The following is a 17,228-nucleotide window of genomic DNA, read 5'->3' as shown; positions in this document are numbered from 1 at the left end:
TCCTCCTCTTCCTCTCTGCCCACCCACCCCCCACTTATATGTGCTCTCTCTCTCTCTCTAATTAAAAAAAATGATCAGTGGAACTGAATAGACATTTTCTAAAGATATACAAAAGGCCAACAGGTCCAACACATACATGAAAAGAACCTTAACGTCCCTACTCATCAGGGAAGTGCAAATTAAAACCACACTGGGATATCACATCTTGCCTGTTGGAATGGCCATCGTCATCACAAAGACAAGAAATGAGAAATGCTGGCATGAATGTGGAGAAAAGAGCACCTTTGTGCACTGTTGGTGGGATTATAAATTGGTAGCCTCTGGTACCAATTATAAATTGGTAGCATGGAGAATCTTTTAAAAATTCAATATAGGACTATCATATGATTAAGAAATTCCACTTCTGAAAAAAGAAATGAAAACACTAACTCAAAAAGATGTCTGTACCCCCATATTCATGGCAGCATTATTTACAATAGCCGAGACATGTAAACAACCTAAATGTTCAAAAACGTATGAGTGGATAAATGAATACTCTGTGTGTGTGTGTGTGTGTGTGTGTGTGTGTGTGTTCACACACAAATGAGGAAATCCTACCATTTGTGACAATATAGATGGACCTTGAAGGCATTACGCTAAGTGAAATAAGTCAGAGGAAGGCAAATACTATATGATCTCACTTATATGTGGAATCTTCAAAACAAAACTCATAGAAAAAGAGGTCAGACTTGGGGTTACCAGAGACAGAGGGTGTGTGAGGGGGACATGGAGGAAGGCAATCAAAAGGTACAAACCTGCAGTTATAAGATAAATACGTACTAGCGATGCAATGCACAACATGATGACTACAGCTAACACTGCTGTACAATAGATGTGAAAGTTTTTAAGAGAGTAAATCCCAGGCGTTGTCACCACGAGGAAAAAAATGCTTTCCTTTTTCTTTCTTTTTACTCTATTTATATATCTATCTACATCTAACTACCTACCTAGATAGATAGATAGATACATAGATACATAGATAGATAAAGATAGAAATTAGCTAACTCTACTGCGGTGATCATTTAAAAATATATGTAAATCAGGGGCACGTGGGTGGCTCAATAGTTTGTGTCCCACTTCAGCTCAGGTCCTGATCTGATGGGTTCGTGAGTTCCAGCCATGCATCAGGCTCTGTGCTGACAGCTCAGAGCCTGGAGCCTGCTTCAGATTCTGTGTCTCCCTATCTCTCTGCTCCTACCCTGCTCACATTCTGTCTCTCTCAAAAATAAATAAACATTAAAAATATTTTAAATAAAAAATATATGTAAATCAAACCATCATGCTGTCCACCTTAAACTTATATAGTGATGTATGTCAATTATTTCTTAATAATACTGAAAAGAAAAGATTTATAGAAAACTTTAAGTCAAGTGAAATGTCAAGTAAAATGATTCTGTATCTCAGTTCAGCTGGGCACCAAACTGACCCATGTTTGTTACTGAAGTGGGTATCAAACTAAAGGAAGAGCTATTTGAATATCATCCACTCCCTCATTTTTCTGATAATCACCATAAATATTATTTTTATGCATATTCATAGATTATTTATTCATATTCATTCCCATATTCTTTAGAATATTTTAGATCATAAGATGATGTATTAAAATATATATTACACATATCACATTATTTTACACACAAATACACACACACAACTATTATTTTTGTTGCACCTTGAAATATCCTTTATATTAAAATGTACCATTTCAGAAGACATATTTTACCTCCAATTTTCTGGAAAGAAAAATAAAAGAAAGATATTCAGTAAATGCAGTTGTAAAGATGAATTTGTGCCCTGTGAATAATGATAGTTTATGGAAAAAATGATGTAAGTCCCTTGCCAGGAGGATCCAATCAAGAACTCTGAATCAGGTCCTTTTGGTTACAAGGTGGAGGCCACAGATTTTAAAGGACCTTTGGTTCGTTATTTGCTTCTAATTGAAAGATTGTGTCTACAATGAGTACAAAGAATTCTCATTATCTGAACTTCCATCTCAGCCCTTCAGGGAGGTTGTTCCGCTAGTGACCCTTCTGTGGTTTATTTCATCAGCACAGTTTTGGTGGCTACATATGGTGACCAGAGTTCTCCACGAGGGCACAGAGTTTTGCAAATGACATAAATATACCTAGCCTATCCTCTACTGATGGAATATTTGCACCTCTATCTCTAACCAGCGATCAATGGGAAGCAACTTATAAACCTTCGCATCTTAGGACAACTCCAAACATCCATAGTGGTTATTATTACTTTTTTTTTTATGTTGAACTCAAATATGTCTCCAAAAACTAATAGATCTTTTAGTGCCTAGGAATTACAAATAAAAAATGTTCTCCCTCTTCTACGTGGTGCCAGATGTCTTACACTGATCCTACCCCCTCCAGCCTAAAATCTGTCAAAGCTCTTTTATCTGTTCCTTAGATGATATGATGTGGAATTCCCTCAACAATCTGCTCATTTATCTCTGACCTCACCGGGTGACTCTTAAATGTAATTCTCAAAAGTGCTTTCTTCCCTACGTGAGATTCAAACCAAATCATACTACTATCCTGATTAAAAACCTGAAATGTTTTTATAAAACCTTCAGAATAAAAGCCAAGCTCCCATCACAAAGATGCCTGCGGTGTGTTCTCAGCCCATATTTTGGACTCACTCATGTTACCCCATGCCATTTTTGCCCTGTGCACAAACCTTGTTTTCTTTTCTCTCCAGACTTTTGTACATAGGCTTGCTCTTATGTTTTCAATATAGAGAAGCCCTGTAAGACTCAATTTAAGATTGGCTCCTCAAACAGGTCTTGAGTGACACTGAGTTAGATGTTGTTCCAGTGTGTTCCAGAAAAGCTTTCCCTTTCCATATTTGGCATGTATCTTGAAGTCATGTATTTGGAAGTTTCTTTTTCTGTGTCCCTCCAAAACATGCATAGATGGGCCGTGACCTCTTTCAGAACAGCCAGTGTCCCTTCATCTCATTCTCCTGTCTTCCTGTATTGTTGATAGAGAAGAAGCCTCAATTACATGAACAGCTTAAATTAACACAACTAAAACAATTGGGGACTGTCAAGTCTTCATATATAGATCAGGCTTTAATGAACTGAAGACTGTATAAACACTTAGATTTTAAAATGGTTCCCCTGTTCATTGACAATCACAATCTATTAGCCCAGCTGACCTACCAGTTTGGACACTGGGAAATCTGTTGCAAGGAAGTGTTTAAATCACCCCCAAAAGATTACTCTTATTAGTAGTTTCTCCTCAGAGAGAGGATATGGCATGCTTCAATGATGGGAGAGTAAAGTCAGTCTTTGAGCTCACACCCATTTCTGGCCCTTACTCCCATGAAAAGAAATGGAAAATCATGCCTAAAACTGAAAGAAATAAAGCTATACTGAGAACAAGCAAATTAAATTTTGTTTACTTCTTTTTATTTTTACCTGACAATGTTAGGATGATCTTAATAACCAAGATCTTAAACATTTCTGAATTCATTTCTTGAATACTTAGCCAACCAGACAAAAAGAGAGATTTAAGGTCAGGATGGAAATGATTATCTTGTAAATAGAATTAGGGTGGCTGCCAGTGAGAGATAAAAATTGGAATAACCAAGTTATGGGAATAGTATTTATATCAACTTTAAAAAATGGAGAAAACTAGAATTTTATTTATTCTGACCCAGGAAGACAGCAGAGGTCAGCACATGGGGTGAAAAGATGTACTCTCGGCTAGAACATTTTCTAGTCCCATCTCCCTCCCTAAATAATAACTATTTTTGGAATTCAAAACTCTTCATAAACTGGTCCTTCCCTAACTCCAAATCAACCGGTGTTGGAATACTTTAAAAATGTAAGGATACCCAAAAATTTATTTTAATTGGCCTTGAATGCACTTCCCTATGTATATTTTTTAAAGCTTCTAGATGATTCTAACATTGTTTCAGCATTGAGAAGTTAATATGACTTCAGTCTCAATACAAATGTGTCATACATAATAGTATTTTTAGTGTGATCTTTGCTTTTATTAAACTGCTTGGATATGATTGATACTTGTGTCTGTCAACTGGTACTGGTTCTACTTCTCATTTTGTTTAAAGTCTTCATGTAGCATCAGGGCATAATAATGATGATGATAATAATAATAACAACCACTATTTATTGAAGTACTTTTCTAAGCACTTCATGAATAAAAATCCATTTAATCCTTGAAAAAAAAAAGACTTAATTTCTATTATTATCCCCATTTACATTTCACAGCAAAAGGAGGAAACAGAAACTCAGAAAAGTTAAATTGCCCAAGATTACAGAGTTAGTAAAAGAGAAGACTGGGTTCTGTGCAAAGGAGTGGTTCACATCGAAACCTGTTAAGAATGATTTGGTAAGAAATCAGTATGCAGGAGATGTAAGGAAGGGTTTAAAAATATGGGGTCTGGGACTAACACACTTGATTGAAAGCTGACTCTACTGTTCACCGGCTGTGTGACTTATACAAAATCCCTAAATTCTTTGACCTCCATTTTCCTCTTTGCCTAAACATGGGTTGCAATAACTTCAACCTAACAGCATACAAAGGCCCAGAACAGCTAAATAACTCAACAATAGGGACCAACAAAGTTAAGTGGCAGAAGAATTAAAACATAAATATCTTGATTTATAGATCTATTTCCATTTTAGGATGACAGCTTTTTTCTGGGAGCCAGATTTGAAAGACCTCGGGTACTCAGATAAGGAACTAACTTTCTCTGACCATGTGAGCTATGATCCAGTAAAGAGACTACACCAGCTCTCTGCAGGGGCTCAACCCAGGTGTTTAAGATCGTTAATGAGTTAACTGAAAACTCAGTGGGGATCCTCATTTGTTAGTGCATTTTCCTGAAAGTACATGGGAGTCTGACAGTGACCTATCAATCTGCAGATCCCGGCATAAGAATCTGCAGGTTATGAGGGCAAGAATCACCTCCCCTAGGGTCAGACAGATGTTTCTTCCTGCTCCACACTGCATGATACTATATGAGACGAGGCATCACCAGAACCATAAGGAGACCCTAAATTCTTGCCTTTGTGCTTTCCAACTGACCTGTTTTCTACATTGTAAGCCTTTGGTCTTCATTATGTTCTGGAAAGCAATGAGCCACAAACAGGACAGGAGCTTTATAAAAGGTGGGAGGTGCTTTATCTGTAACCCTATATAGAGCTCCATTCCCTGCAAGGCTCCATCAGCTTTGAACTCCAGTTTGTGGGAAAACAGCAATTTAGCATATGAGCAACAAACCTATTTTCTTATTTTATTAAGCATGAGACATTTCATACTGGTCTGATTGAGATAATTTGACCTCTGATACTTCAGTGTGTTAGTAGAACTTGATCTTGGTGAAGGTAAATTGAAATTCTATTTTGCTTTATTACACAAAATGTGCTGCTCCTCATGGAGGCAATCTGCCACTGATTGTCTATAGGTACAATTAAATATCTGAAAATTAAAACAGTATTTACCTTACAAAGAATTCACATATCTATTGACAGCTAATATAATTGGCTCTTACACATATTATAAGTACTGCTGCATACACTACTTTGATTGTCACAATTACGTGAGACAGCATCAACATCCCCATTTTCAGATAAAGAAAACAACAAGACAAGCAGAGTATATTGCCTAAGGTCACACAGGTAAAAATTTCTGTTAACCATTAGACTTACATTGTCTTTCACAAACTTAATTGTTTTGCTGTTGATATGACATAAGAACTGTTTCCTTAACATTTGTTTTTTGGATAGGCGTCATCAATAAAATTGTATGTTTTTCTATAGGCTATCTGAGATGTTAAAGATTCTGGAAATGCTCAGAAATGACTTGTATAAGCATTTAACTGGGAAGGACCAACTTCTTTGGGATTGACCTTTGAGGAGGGATGATGCTAGAATTCTAGTAGCCCAGATAAGGATACCTCTGTTTAGGTGTTACTGAAAGCATGCTATTGCCAGGAGAGCCTAGCTTAAACTCAGTTTTTTTTATGTTATTTAAAGATAATAATTCCCATATTCCGTAACCCCAAGGGCATAATAAAGATCAATTTAAGTATTTATTGTTTCTTCAAGATATGGTCTGTGGAGTTCTGATATTTCAGGAGTGGGTTGAGGGTGATCAGTGATCTCAATTGTCCTCAATTGCCCCACTCAAATCATCCAGTTCCTCTCCTATTTATTTTACATTTTGAAGTAAAAATGTAAAAAAGAGAGGAAGTTTCTTTTAGAAAGAATAGAATAAATGTTTTAAAGCAATTGAGATGATACATTCAAAAACACACTTTATGGTGTATAGTTAGAAAGGGATTTTTATTACTTGCCAAGTATTATCATAAAAACCAAGCCATATTTTCATTCACAGGAAAGAGGGATAATGGTAGAAAAGGTATTTGCTTTCCAATTAGAAAGGTGGTCTTTTGGTTCTATATTAGGATACTCCAGAGAAATAGAACCAATAAGATGGCAATATCAGTAATTGTATCTAAGTCTCTATCTGTATTTTTTTTATTTATTATAGAGAATTGGCTCACATAATTATGGAGGCTGAGAAGGTCCAAGAGCTGTAGCAGCTAGGTGAAGACCCAGAAAAGCCAATGATGTGTTTCAGAAGGTGGGAGAGAACCAAAGTCCCAGCTCAAAGCAGCCACGCAGGAGGGATTTCTTTTTACTTACCAGAAGGTCAGCCTTTTTGTTCTATTCAGGCTTCTCATTGACTGGGTAAGACCCACTCACTTTAGGGAGCACAATCTATTTTACTTAGTCTGTTAAATGTTACATATCCAGAAACATACAGAATAATGCTTGACCAATTGGCTGGGCACCCCCTGGCCCAGTCAGGTTGATATATAAAATTAACCATCAAAGCTCCCATTCTGACATGTACTAAGAGTGACTGGATAATTCTCTTAAACTGCTTCATCATCAACAAGATCAACAAGATCAACAAGAATGAGGTACCATCCCACATAAAGTTGTTTTGAGGACTAATTGTGCAGCCCTCCAGTTGTCTGCTACATGGTTCTCTCCAGAGGCAGTTAACGATGTGGTAGGTTACTTCTTCAACACCATCAGGAGTGTAAAACAGACTAACGTGGGTCTGCATAAAATATTGAATCTTCAATGTAATATAATCATGGAGTGACTCCCCATTATCTCTGCCATTTAAGGTAACATAACCAAGGGAGTAACATTTCATCAACTTTGCCATATTCTATAGTTTAGGAACAAGTCATAGATCCTGCCCTCACTCAAGGGGGAGGGGTTATACAATCTCTTCTGGTGTGAATACTAAAAGATGAGCATAAATGGGGGTCATTTTAGGATCTGGCCATGACAGAAATGAAGCAGAAATATAAGCAGCTATTTAAAAATTGTGGGATAAACTTTTTAAAACTCATCATTTGTTAAGAGATATAAGTTCCTGAAAGTAAGTTAGCAACATGTTCAAGGTCTTATTTGTCTATGTTGATAGAGAAGGCTCTATTTTCCATGGTGACACAAATATAATTTTAATTACTACTTCTAAATATGAATGTATATATGTATATGTATATGTATATGTATATGAATCACAGATTTTGTGATTCTATGCACTACATGGAGTCTAACCACTACATATTTATTTCAAGAAAAACACAACTTCCCTATAGGAAAAGAAAACACTCCCTCCTTCTTTCAAATAACCTCAGCACTATCTAAAAATTGTAGTGTTTGTACATGCAGTTGACAAATCTTTCCATTCTAAAATACTGATGTTTTGGGGATGATGTTCACCTACTGAGAACAATGATAATACTCTCTGGGGTAGGGGGGATACGCACATGTAAGTTTTACTTCCTTCTTTGTACTTTCTGGGTGGTTTTAATTTCTATGTATTTTTATTCAAAATTGCAAGAAAGCAGTATTTAGTACTGCTGACCAATTTGCATACTTACCCTAAAAAAGGTGATATTCATACAGATTTACAAACATGCTCATGGGCCCATGTATGGCACAATTTTTGAGGTTCCCTTGCTGTGAGATCAGCTCTGACTCATGAACCACATAGGACATACAAATTGAGAGAACTAGAAGGAATCCTCAAGCACAAATCACAGGAAATATAAACAATAAAACAATTTGAAAAAACTGGACACTATCAACCTCTTTCCCAGAAATACTGGACCTCCCTGTTCACAATCAAACAGCTGGAAACCCTAAACTGGAATGTGATCATGTGGTAATAGTCTCTTAGCACTATTTCCAGGACCCTATTTGTTTTCTCTTCTCTTAAATTACTTTAAGTTGTTACTATTGCTGGACATATAAATGGGAAATATTCAGAAACAAACAAGAAACTTTGTATACCTAATACTCCAAACCATCCAGTTAGTAATTGGAAAGAATTCCTTAGAGGAGAGCTGAACTGGACAGAGAATCAAGAAATGTAACGAAGTGCAGTCACCAGGTGCTAAATGTCACCTGTATATAAATGTGCAAAATCACACTCGAAGGATCCAGCTATCCCGCATTGATGTTGGATTTGGATTATGAAGGCAGTAGGAACAAGTGTTTCTTCCCTCATGGTGCATTTCTGCACCTACCGAGGTTGCACATCACACACACACACACACACACACACACACACACACACCTGCATGTGGGCATACACATACGAAGAGTTTAAGGCATCTCCACTGAACCCATATGTATAAGAACAACATTCCTATTTAGTCCACTTTTATTAGTCATAAGGAAACATTAAACAAAGATATCCCCATTTGGAAAACTGGGTAATTATGTAATAAATATTATGTACTAATACTTCAGTGCACATATAATATATATAATATAAAAATATACTATATATAGCTGACATATTCACTTTAAGGTCTCAATTTGTTTGAAATCAATCATTTTAGCTGCAAATTGCTTTTAATTATTTATGTTCTCCTTGGCCTGGAGTGTACAGAGGATTGTAAATTTAAGTTAAAACTACACTGAATACTGAAAACTTTTTCATAGATATCATTTGCTGTAGATTGGCTAATTGCTCGGTCTGCAAATAAATAACACCTAATTATATTTCTTATTTGTAGAATTTATCTTTCGTTATATCCTGTTAATTGGACAACTTCCTTTTCTTTTTCATTAATGTCATAAGGTTCTCTTTTTTTTTTTGGTCCAGCTCCTAATTTAATGTTTTTAATATTCCTTTGGTAAGAAAACCAGTCAATTAACTTTGGATATAGAATGAGATAAAATAAAATAAAATAAAATAAGGCCCAGAAAGTATGTGCAATGTGTAATTTTAATAAACTTCAACTTATATATGCCTTAGCATTGGTATTAAATACCTAGGTTTTTTTTTCCATTTTATAATTTTCAGATAAGTGAGTATTCACTATATGAAAAGATACATCATGCATTTCTTTTCAAAGTATATTATAGCTTTATGATATATAAAGCACATGGTACACAATTCACACATTTAAAGTATACAATTCAATGGTTTTTAGTATGATCAAGGAGTTATGTAATCATCACAACCACGACCACAATCCTTTTAGAACATTTTATCATGTCAAAAATAAACCTCATTCCCATTATCAGTCACTTGTCAATTACCCCCCCCCCCCCCCAAGCCCGCCCAAGTCTAGGTAACCACTAATCTACTTTCTGTTTCTATGTATTTGCCTAATCTGGACATTTGATATAAAAAGAGTACTTAAATATGTGGATTTTGTGTGCATGTGTGTGTGTGTGTGTGTGTGTGTGTGTCTTTTCTCACATAGCATATTTCCAAGGTCTGTCCATGTTGTAGCATGAATCAGTACTTTTTTCATTTTTATTACTAAATACTATTATACTGTATTGATAGAGTATGTTTTATTTAACCTTTCATAGATTAAAGGGCATCCTGTATCACTTTGTATGGCTTATTAGAACAGGGGAGGGGTCCTTGCTATTATTTCATTTGGAAATATGGTCTGAGAAACAGACAAGACAACCTTTGTGGGTGGATAGATCCGTATCATAACATCTGGAGATGTTTACAGTCATTGTCTGTTATGTGGACTGGATACAGAGAAAAGGAGGTTTTGCTCTGAAAGAAAAAATGAAGCAGGTTTTCAGGAGGAGCAGGGAATATATGGGGAAAGATTACAGGTTTCCTTCTGGTTTATAATTCCAAAAGCTTCTGGAAGTCCTGAGAATGGTAAGAATCCTCAAAATAGATTTATACTTTGTTTGGTTAAGTTAATGCAGAAGACAGAAAAATGACTTCATCACAGATGTTCCACTTTAACCCCAAAACTTGGGAATACACTGAGCTACACTTCCATGCTTGTGTTATGTTATATAACACAATGGACTTCAGTTAGAGAGAGTATCTAGATGGGCCTGATAAGTTCTTAAAAGCAGAGAGCTGTATCTAGATGGTGGCAAAAGGAGAAACCAGAGGAATTAAAAGTTTGAGAGGGATCTGCCACACCATTCTTTGAAGGTAGAAGAAGCCAGGTGACAAGGGATGTGGTCAGTCTCTAGTAGCAATGAAAGGCCCTGCCTCCAGATTCAGGGGGGAAATGTTACATAGTCACAGCAAACTAGATTCTTTTCTCAAACCTAAAAGCCCAGCATGGCAGACCTCTTGACTTCAGCCTTGTGAGACATTAATCAGAGAGCCCAGCTGAGACCACTTACAATTCTTACCTCAGAAATGTAAATAATAAATGTGTGTTGCTTTAATCCACTAAGTCTGTGGTAATTTGGGATGTGGCCATATAAAACTAATCCAGAGAGTATTAGAAAAGTTAGTTTAAAGTTCTTTAAGAACTAATATCTTCTTGCAATAGTGTTGTATGGTGACAGTCAATACACGTGTGGTGATTACAGTACAATGTATAGAATTACTGAATCACTATGTTATCTCAACAATATGTCAATAAAAAGTTAATATTTACCCAAACTTCTGTTTTTTATCTCTCCTACTTACTAATTATAGAAGTCACTAAGACTATAAATGTACAACTTCTTCTTCAGAGCACATGGTGCGATCGAATTTCCTTATACACTCTGAAATTAGGTGTGATTTGCAGTTTATCTTGGACACTTCAGTGTTAGTAGAAGGGACTTGTATCAATATTGAGCACAGCTGTATTTGTTACATCTCCTGTCCCTTATTATGGTGAACACTGAAGGACATGTTGATTTCATGCCTCCCTTGTTATGGGTCCTTGGGTGACTGTGATAAGTCGATTTTCACTATGTCCCTGTGCTAACTCATAGTCAACATATAACATGAACAAAAACATACTTTTGAAATATTACTCTACTGATATTTTGAAGATAGTTGTTACTCAGCATAAGCTAGCTTCTCCTTGCTGAAACACCACATATGTGAACTTGGGCAACTCCCTTAATTATTATCTTCTACCTTTGCTGCTGCTGCTTCTCCTGCCCCTCCTCTTCTCTGCCTCTTTTTCTCCTCCTGTTCTTCCTCTTCCTCTCCTCCTTCCCCTCCTCCTCCCCCCTTCTCCTCCTCCTCTTTCTCCTTCTTCTTGTCCTTCTTCTTCCTCTTCTTTCTCCTTCTCCTCCTCTTTCTCCTCCTCCCACTCCTTCTCCTTCACCACCATCATCATTAATCTAAATAAGGGCTATTAATGCTAATACAGCTACCCTTTTTTGAGCAATTACTATGTATTCAGTAGAGTGCATTCAGTAAAATATGCTCTATCTAGCATAGTAGTAAACATCATGGGTGATGAAGTCAGTGTGTCTTAGTAAAAACCAAACCAAACAAACAAAAACCCTTTAATCTGATTAGAAGCTCCTTCTTCTGTGTCTCAATTTGTCTGTTGGTCCAACAGAGGTAATGGCACCTGCTTCATAGCACTGTGTGTGGACAAATATAAATTAACACAGGTGAAATGGTTAAAATACTGCCTGACACATAATAACCCTCTGATAAAAATGTACTATTAATAAGGACTAATATAATTTTCAGAACAATTGTACAAGCTAAGAATTCTAATCTCCATTTCATAGACACAAAAACTGAAACTCAAAAATTTTAATATTTTGCCCAAAGTTATATTAGTCATTCATGTGATTTCAAAGTCCATGCTCATAATCATTTCCCCAATGGTTTTATGTGCCTTTGACCTTAAGAATCAATCGCTTTTTACTCATTTAGGACATTAAGGAATCTACTCCTGAAATCATTGTTGTACTATATGGTAACGAACTTGGATACAAATTTAAAAAATAAATTAAAAAAGAAAAAAGACTCAATCAATTCCTGGGCGCCTGAGCAGCTCAGTTGGTTAAGCATCCAATTTTGGCTCAGGTCATGATCTCATGGTTCCTGGGTTGGAGCCCCACATCAGGCTCTGCATTGACACTGCAGAGTATGCTTTGGATCCCTGTCTCTCCCTCTCTCTGCCCCTCCCCTGCTTGTGTGCTCTCTCTCTCTCTCATTCTCAAAAATAAACATTTAAAAAAAAACAGAATCAATCAATTCCTTCCTCCTCTAGACAACTCTCATGCTTCCACCAAATTGTGTCTTTATGCCAAAATGAGATATCCTAATTCCTTCACTTACCTATTATCAGGCATAGTCACAATACAATAGCCTCCCCAGTTTGTCAACTCTTAATACACTCTGGGTTCTACACAAGTGTAATTATTAATCATACTTATATGGTTCTGGATTACATGTTTTAACAACATTGTAGAGGATTTTAAAATATCACTTTATTATTTTTTTTCTCCCCAAATAGTGGAACATACACAGACTTGTTAGAATAGTTAAAAGGTGTGATGAGGGGCGCCTGGGTGGCTCAGTTGGTTGGGCGGCCGACTTCGGCTCAGGTCATGATCTCGCGGTTTGTGAGTTCGAGCCCCGCGTCGGGCTCTGTGCTGACAGCTCAGAGCCTGGAGCCTGTTTCAGATTCTGTGTCTCCCTCTCTCTCTGACCCTCCCCCGTTCATGCTCTGTCTCTCTCTGTCTCAAAAATAAATAAATTAAAAAAAAAAAAAAAAGGTGTGATGAACATACTAAGAAATCTGAGTCACAACCTAAGCCCTCACTCACTGGTTGTATGACCATGGGGAGGCCAATCTATTTCTCTGGGCCTCATTAAATTCACTCATTCATTCATTCATTCATTCATTCAAAGAGAAGATTCAATTAGTGGAAGATGTTTCCAATCCTCTGAGATAATAAGTAATATGATCCCTGAAAGCCTCACTTTAGCTTAAGTGTGGAGGTGACTCATGAGAACCTAATTGGGGAAGATGCTCAATTTTGTGCTATGGTGGAATCAATTGTACCAGAAGGAAGAGGGCATGTAAACAAGGGCCTTCTGTGCTTATTTTCCTAACAAAATATCCCAAAGTGTGAGAATTCAGAGACTTGAGCTCTGTTGGCAATCAATAAAACATGAATGCATCTTTCAGAATGCATTTTCCTCATCCCCTTCAGGTTCCCTGTAATGAGGAGATAATGAGCTATAGACATAGCCAGGGGTGCCTGGGAGCTTCTTCTAACATCCACTTTGTTAGAAGAACTTTTGCAGCTGAAAGGCAAAACATTTTCAAGGGTTATTCTGCCAGCTGTGTCACACCTTGTGCTTAATGTCATGATATTTACTCAAGAATGTGAGGGTACCTACAGGGGTCCCCCTAATGGGCACTACTCAGTTAGTGCTGGGGAAAATAAGTTTTGTTGTTGCTTCATTGATTGCTTTATTTTTAAAAAAAATCAGATGATGAGAAAATATTTAGTAGAGAAACACAGGATTCAACTTTATAAACTACAGCCCCCTGAGGTCACTATTTTATCTCAGGCATATTCCTGACGTCATTTATTTTTCCTGCTCTTTCCACTGGCTTTTGTGACACTGTCTTACTTCCCTTTTCCTTAGTATTTCAAACAACTGCTGTATCTTGGACATCTCATAACCCACACTGAGGTTGAGGAATGTCCCCTCTCCCTGCCTATCCTAAAACAAACCTGTAAGTCTAGGGTGGTAAAAAGATTGCATCTGTGGTCTCACTAATCAATTATGGCCGTCTTGGAGGTGAGGGGGGTGATAATGAAGAGAAGATACCCCAAACAGCTACATATCCATGAGGGAAATGGGACTGTTCTTATTAGAGATGGTTTCTTTTGTTCAGAAGGAAAACATGTTGTGTTCCATATTTGCTATTGTTGCCACTAAAAGAATTTACCTGAGTACAACAGGGAGAGGAGATAGGTGGCTGGTGTGGGATATCAAAATAACATATATAGGGAAGAAAAAAAAGTTGAAGATATGTGCAATAACACTCATAATTGTTATGGTCTCTTGCAGAGGTAGATCCCCACACAAAATTTAGTTTGGAGGCTGAGATCACTGCCATCACATACATGTGCATGCGTGCACATGTGCACGCGCGCGCAAACACACACACACACACACACACACACACACACACACACACACACTCATTCCATACCACACACCCCAGGAGGGTATGAGAAGGTATACTACTTGCATAAATGGCGCCTCTGAGGAGAATAGGTCAGGACTCTCAAACAGGCCCCGCATCACCTGAGATAACAAGGAAAGGAAACTGTTTTTGGTGTTTACTATGTTCAGGGACGAAGGCTGGAGTAAATGCTCCACAAAGGCAGGAGCTTGCATGGTTTGAATTTTGCCTCAGGACCCAAAGAGGAAGCACCCAGGCTTTTCCATCAGTTTGTCCAGGTGAGGGCATGTGAATGAGAGGGAGTGGGTTAGTCTAAAAGTTGTCAGCAGTCATACCTCAAAACATTGAGTTGGGCTCGTCATGACCACATTCCTACTTCACAGGATGCAATTTCACACTGAGATAGAAGGAAACCAGTCTCAGATCAATTTAGCCTGAGTTCAAATCTTAGCTCGAACCCCTTTTAAGCTTGCAACCTAACAACAGGTGCCTAGTTGCTTCAAAGATGATTTTCTTCCTCTGCAAAATGGGGCAAGGTTAAGATCCATGCACAAAAATGCAGACTGGTAGTGGACATGTTACACACAAGGTTTTACTACTGGAATTTTTTAAGTGCTTAACATAACCATTGCATCATCCAATACTTTCTACTACTGCTTCTGCTCCAACCCCTACTCACCACTCCTATTTTACCTGATTTTTTCTCTGTACAATAAGGTTCAACCTCTCCTGTGCATCCATTTTTATTTTTATATTTATTTATTTTTGACAGACAGAGAGAGACAGAGCAGAAGTGGGGAAGGGGCAGAGAGAGAAGGAGACACAGAATACAAAGCAGGCTCCAGGCTCTGAGGTGTCAGCAAAGAGCCCAATGTGGGACTCGGAACTCACTAACTGTGAGATCATGACCTGAGCTGAAGTTGGACGCTCAACTGACCAAGCCACCCAGGCGCCCCTGTGTATCGTTTTTAAACCTGCAGTTAGGGTTGTTCAAATGGTTTTCAAAAAGATCTGGGCTCAGTGTACATGTTCCCAGTGGCTATGCTGACCTCAGCACTCTCCACTTTGGGGAACCCTGACTTCTCAATGCTCCCCTTCTTATTGTATGTTCTTTCATGGAAAGCAGGGCAGCCTAGTGTACATCCTTTCCTAAGGGAAGTTCCGTGGTTGCTCATACATTTCATTACTTAGATTTGAACAACAGCAACAACAAAAAAACACTCCATTGTCTTACAGAGCACACTACTCAAATTTCATGATATTTTAGCAGAGAGAGGAACCTGGTTTTCCAACTGCAGATCTTAGAAGAAATTTGCCGGAACATAATTACTTTCTTATATAGAGTCAATATTCATATCTTAGTTCAGATTTATTTTTAATCCTTTAACCTGACTCATTTTTTTAATTTTATGTAACAATTGTTCTTTTCCCTAAATATGTTCTCCAAATCACAAAATGAGAACTTCACTTAGGAAGTTTTCTTCCATCTTAGACTTAACACATTTTATTTATATATTTTTCAAGACAAGGATTCATCCTATCTTGTATTACATGCTTTTGTCTGCATAGTTGATTACTACAGCTTTTCAAATGGCTAGTATCATTTGGTTATCTATTAAACAAGTAACTTGTAGCCCTTCCTTCGGAGATTCTGATTCATTGGGTTTTGGGTTGGGGCTTGGGAAACAGTATTTTAACAATTACTCAGATATATTCATGAAATATGGGTATATTTTCCCTGTGGACTTTAAGGTACATGGGATTTGTGTCTTCATCACTAAAAAAGCCAAGGTGCTTTGTGCATAGTAGAAACTCCAGTATTGAGTTAGTGCATTGCTATGCTCGCTGGGATTTTCTGGGGTAAATAAAATAAAATAATAATAACCACAACAATAGCTATGATTCATTATATATTTGCCATGTATTCCATTCTTTAGACCGATCACTAAATCTTATAATAATGCACTAAATCAGAATGTATGATCTCCAGGTTAGAGAGATGGAAACTGAGGCTCAAAGCAGTGGCAGTCAATGCTTCAGTATGAACATTTAAAAAGAAGCCAAATTCATCTTTATATCCAGGTCTGTCTGACAGCCAAGCCCCTGTGACTTGTGAAATGGATTGGACATATTTCTCTACTGCCGCTTGCCCTAGTTAACATTCTCCTTGAATGACCTACAAGGTCCTTAACTTTTCACTGGTGTAAATGTCTCTGATGCTCCCAGTTTAAAAATTGCAATACACACATAAATAATTCAAGCAAACAACTTGATATAGTGAAGTGCATTAGGGCTAAAATAACCCTCCCCTTTTCGACTAGTTTAGAAAACCATCATCATTTTCTAGAAATACTCTCTGGGCTGCATGTGGTGCATGGTACATTGAATTTGTTAGCATTTTGCCAGCTCTGCCATTCACAAGAAAAAAAATTCACTCTGGAATTGCTGCAAAATCAGCGTAAATGCAGATTTAATTGGCTTTGCCTCACAAATAACCTTCTTCATGCCAGCTTTATTGCAATGGTTGGAGAAGAGCCTATCTTTTTCATCAATATACTGGTTATTTCTGTTAACATTCATAGTCAAATTCTGAGAGGTTTTTACTGATAGGCTAAGATCTGTGTGGGTTGTCTTTAAATGGAATTTTCATCTTGTCGAAGGTTTACCTGAATAAATAGATGGGTGGATAGATTGATAGGCCAGTCTGCTTTTATTTCCAGCAT

This window comes from Panthera uncia (assembly GCF_023721935.1).
Source record: "Panthera uncia isolate 11264 chromosome E2 unlocalized genomic scaffold, Puncia_PCG_1.0 HiC_scaffold_20, whole genome shotgun sequence".
In the NCBI taxonomy this organism is placed as follows: Eukaryota; Metazoa; Chordata; class Mammalia; order Carnivora; family Felidae; genus Panthera; species Panthera uncia.
This window is presented reverse-complemented; position numbering follows the sequence as displayed.